Source organism: Schistocerca gregaria, chromosome 5 (assembly GCF_023897955.1).
Source record: "Schistocerca gregaria isolate iqSchGreg1 chromosome 5, iqSchGreg1.2, whole genome shotgun sequence".
Lineage (NCBI taxonomy): Eukaryota > Metazoa > Arthropoda > Insecta > Orthoptera > Acrididae > Schistocerca > Schistocerca gregaria.
This window is the reverse complement of record NC_064924.1, coordinates 412,777,979-412,783,054: the sequence shown is the minus strand read 5'-3', so window position 1 is coordinate 412,783,054 and position 5,076 is coordinate 412,777,979. Positions and strand designations below refer to the sequence as shown.

At 42.1% G+C, this 5,076-nt stretch overlaps 1 non-coding gene across 1 annotated transcript; it reads right to left on the bottom strand.

Annotated features, from left to right (window-relative positions):
• Positions 1-4,350: 4,350 nt before the first annotated feature.
• On the bottom strand, positions 4,351-4,423 carry Trnaa-cgc (transfer RNA alanine (anticodon CGC)). Its single transcript has one exon. It is a non-coding gene; the product is annotated as a tRNA-Ala (tRNA).
• Between the last annotated feature and the right edge of the window lie 653 nt (positions 4,424-5,076).

Here is a 5,076-nt window from a genome sequence, read left to right as displayed (position 1 = left end):
ACATGATAACGCTCTAGAACTAAACTAGGCCTTTAAACAGAGGTTACAGAGGACATCCCCCCTCCTCACTATTTTTAGTAGATTCGATAGATTCTGTGATACCTGCGGAAATGTTACCTTTCTGGTACTTACAGGGAAAGAGTCGGACGGGGTCCAATGAGAAGACAGCGAACCATCGATTGCACAATACAGACAGATTAGATGATCTACAAACATCAGTACCTACCGGCCACTTGAAGATTGTTATCTTTAAAAGCTGCTGAAAATGTTGCCTCGTAAGTACTCCTTATAAACGAAGGACATTCTATACTTGACGTTTATAGCGCTTGAGAATGTGGGACTCATCCCTTTAAATGAGAGAGCTACTGTTGACTTAACCAGGAAGATTTCTGCGAATCCGTTGATTTAACTACATTTCTGCTCTTAATCAGAATGTTCCGAAGATCTGGTGGGGCACTGTAGCGACAAAATGGTCATACGATTTGAGTACGGACAAGATTAATGTCCCATGCATAGTTTTATGGTTTTCAAGACTAATTATGTTATCAGAATCGACACATTTGGTTATTTACGACTTTCGGAAAAATTGAGCTTAAAGTGATTACTGAATTATAAAAACAAATCAGAATGTACGGTAATCAGCGACAACGAAGGATTTCACAAGAATATTCGATCATTCTGCCGAGAAAAAAATTCTCTTCACTACTCCTTTTTCCATCGGTGTGATCTCACGCCACGGAGGGAGGGTTGTACAGGACCAAGGAAAAGCTGAAGTTTTTGATTTCTTAAAAAAAGAGGTCGTCATATTTTTATGTTTATCGTCGTTCCTTAGTTGCTTTTTGTTATTATAACTAATATATTCTTGGAGATGTGGCCTGTCTATGCAAGTAAATGAAAAGTAGTTTGTTGTTATACCGTACGTATTTCGTTTCTTTTTATTTATGAGCGGTCTTCAGCGGCATATAACACATATTTGTAGTATTTGTATAACAAGTCTCTTTTATATATTTCTTTGGTATGTTGGTATATTTTTTCGTTATTCTGTTTTTATTACATAAGAAATAACTTTTCGCAGCGCATATTTCGCAAGACCGACTTAGTTTTGTTCTACTTACGATTTTCTTTGAGATCTTACTACTACTACATATATGTCGCTCTGGAATTATAACCTTTTGCACTGCCTACATCAGGAGGTCCGGTTTTCGGCGTTTGCTAGCGAATTTCACTTAACGAATAATAAAAGGCAACTAACTGGACAGATGTAACTATGCACGGCACGGTGTTAACTGTTAAAAATGTTCATTGTCTAGTACGATAAAAGAAAGAAAATCTGTGCTGTGTAAAATATTCTTACATACTTCCTTTCCGTCATTAGAATATTAGATCGTAATCTAGAAATATGACAGCAATCTTAAGCAGCTAAACTTAATATTTTATTGAAACAAAGACTTACGATGATAAATGTAAACTTCGTCACTGAACTGCATGAAATTGGTGGCGATAATTGATCTCACACACTGAACAGAGAGGGGAACGGACGGATGCTTCTCATATACATGAAGAATTTTAATAGGAATTCATACACGATGTCTCCGTATAAAGAGCAAGTGAAGGCCAGCGAATACCTAGGTAGTAATGTAGGCAAAAGTACAGACTAAGACACGTCAGTAAGTCAAGAAAAAATACAAAAGTTGATGCTCGATGAGATATTGGCTAGACAAGAAGGACGATATGAAAGAATGAAACGATATATGGATATGACACGCATCACTTCTACATAAAACAAATAAACACAAGGGCGTATTGCGAAGAACAAAAACTGATTTCTAACCATGGACAGGCCAGGTTGTAAAATCAACAGTACTATAAAATGGATAGATTGCTACTCACCGTAATGAGGACACGTTGAGTTGCAGACAGCCACAACGAAAAGACTGCTAGATAGACCTATGAGCTTTCGGTCAAAGCCACCTTCAGAAAGGAAAATACACACACATTCACACAGGAAAGCACACTTCACGCACACAGAATCGTAATCTGGAGCCGCTCCGGCGCATTGCGTCATCTGCTTTCTGTATAGGAGCGAGCGAGAACTGTGAGCTGCAGAAGAGCTCAGATTTAGAGGTCGGTCGACAGCCAGGTCTTTAGAAGCAGAGATAAACTCGGTTGGTCGACGGCAGTTCTATTCGGCTGTGGCTTTCTTGAAATAACGATCCCAACTTTTTGAGGGCAACAAAATAGAGAATTTGGAACCGGATAGGAGGGACCATAGCTATCTGGCGTGTGGAAAGAGGGAGGGTAAGGGGACGGCGATCTTCTACGACTGTTTTCACATCACTATGACCAGACTTGCAGAGAGTATTCTATGCTCCTATGCAGCCTTCTAGAGGTTGTGGAGGGTTCTTAAAAGACAAAGGTTTACATAAGAACTTAGTCCGAAAACGAAAAATGGCTCTGAGCACTATGGGACTTAACAGCTATGGTCATCAGTCCCCTAGAACTTAGAACTACTTAAACCTAACTAACCTAAGGACAGCACACAACACCCAGTCAGTCCGAAAACGGTCCGATTCCAAGCTCCACTAAAAACAGAATACACTCACGATTTGAGCTGTTGCAGAAGCATGGACGCTTTCTCACATTGACTCTTCACGTGGCACCATCACCTGATGGCACATGTTGTCCTCCGTCTAGGTACTGGTCAGTTTCCAAAGTGAAATCTTTCTACCGTCCAAACATATTTCACACGGGAAACTGTTTCCAAAAGGCGAAACAGCCGCATTTGGTATGAAACAACTCGTTCGACACTTTCCTGTGCTCTGTATTTCATTTTCGGCCTTAATATATAGGCTAGGCAGCCTTTCCAGGCTGCACATCCTTTAGTCCAGACTAGCGGTTCGGGGGTCGCTATTTATTCGGAAAGAAGTGTTCTTGGAATTTTTTATGTGCCAGGGAACATTTGCAAAGATGCGCGCTTCCAACACGTTGCCACGTGAGCACATTTTACAGTTGCCATACGAGATCATCCAGAAGCAACATTCAGGAAAATTTGGATGTCTCTAGTAGTGCACCAGCCGCCAAGGTTCTCAGATTTGATTCCCGTAAAATTTTTCCAAGTTTCCCTCACCTCTGTACTGAGACAGATCTGGCTGCACGAATTATGATTACGGCAGAAAGAGTTCATTATGGAGGCGTCCAATAACTTACTACACATGTACAATATGTACAGGGTTTTCCATAACTAATTCATGGGAGTCAGAAAACGACTGCGTGAAAACTACAAGACATTCAGAAAAATGACACGCATCAAGGATACATCATCTGTCCAAGTTTCGTTTCGTAATGCTATATTTTCGGGCTCCTGATGATCCACGTTCTCTCCCGACAATTCCTGCCGACCTGTTTTCTTCGTTTCACGTAAGCAGCACTGAATGTGTTTTGTGGACCGTGGTTTGCTTTGCCTGTTGGAACTTTTATGGTTCAAATGGCTCTGAGCACTATGGGACTCAACTGCTGTGGTCATTAGTTCCCTAGAACTTAGAACTACTTAAACCTAACTAACCTAAGGACATCACACACATCCATGTCCGAGGCAGGATTCGAACCTGCGACCGTAGCAGTCGCACGGTTCCGGACTGCGCGCCTAGAACCGCGAGACCACCGCGGCCGGCTTGGAACTTTTAGCTGATGATTTGCTCGAAATTACGGAATTACAGAACCGCAGATTTGACTCACATTTACCGAATTAAAGGACATAAAATGCACGAATAGCTCCGTTATATGCCATGTTCCTACACGTGTCACCTGGTATTCCGAAGCTGTCACGGCGAGGTGCTCCGTCCACTGATCTCTGTCTCTTCCCTGTATGTTTTCGCGCAACCGGCTTCTGAGTGTAACCTGGAGGTACTTGATGATTATAATTAATGTGCAGCTACTCACGGAGATCCAGTGTGCGCTATAGTTATCGTATAGTAGGTGTGCTAACGCGTTAATGTAGAACAGATTTACGCTGAAGAAAAAAAAAAATAGTTCCAATCTTGGCCACCAGGTGCAAATCTTTCGTTGTACACTGTTTGTATGACGGTATGACATCCACACTGTCATTTGACAAGTCATAACGGTTAATAATATAATCAACATTATCCCTTTCTCACTTGTTTGAGCTTTTCTGTCCACGTTCATGATGGTGGTTACTGTTTAACGTCCCGTCGACAACGAGGTCATTAGAGACGGAGCGCAAGCTCGGGTTATGGAAGGATTGGGAAGGAAAGCGGCCGTGCCGTTTCAAAGGAACCATCCCGGCATTTGCCTGAAACGATTTAGGGAAATCACGGAAAACCTAAATCAGGATGGCCGGAGACGGGATTGAACCGTCGTCCTCCCGAATGCGAGTCCAGTGCGCTAACCACTGCGCCACCTCGCTCGGTAGTCCACGTTCAGTTCCTAATCGATTACATGTGCTAACAGTTATACGTCTTTCTTGTAATCACAGCACTAGATATGTACGTGGTGGCCGAAAGTGAAACTAATTTTTATCCGGAGTATAGAGGCTCCGCACTAACGCATTAGCACATCTGTCAAGTTTCGCTGCCATACGACAATTACAGCTCACAGTGGAGCTCTGTGCGTAGCTATACTTCATTTATAGCCACACGGTACTTACGAATAACCCTGTACAACGAGAATAAAAATTATTACCAGGGCGACAGAGACTGTAAGAGGGGTTTTCCATCTTCTCGAAGTGCTTCTCTTACATCAATGCTTATCTTAAATCAGGAATTGGATGTAAAAGGCAAAATGAGCAGCAGCAAGAAATGACTGCTGACTAGCCAACACTCATGTGTTTGAAAATAAAAGAAATAGCAGGAAACCAATGAAGGAAAGAACAACAACCTCACGAACCAGGAAAGCTGGCTCTAGTACGAACTCGCATCAGGTCATTCAGGTTTAGGTATCTGACCTTTTCTTCAGATGCTTAAGCCAATGCCGATATTCGGTGGTAGAATACTGGAAAACTGTAATTTACCTCCGAGAGATAGCGTACAGAATGCTAGTATGGCACATAGTTCGACACTG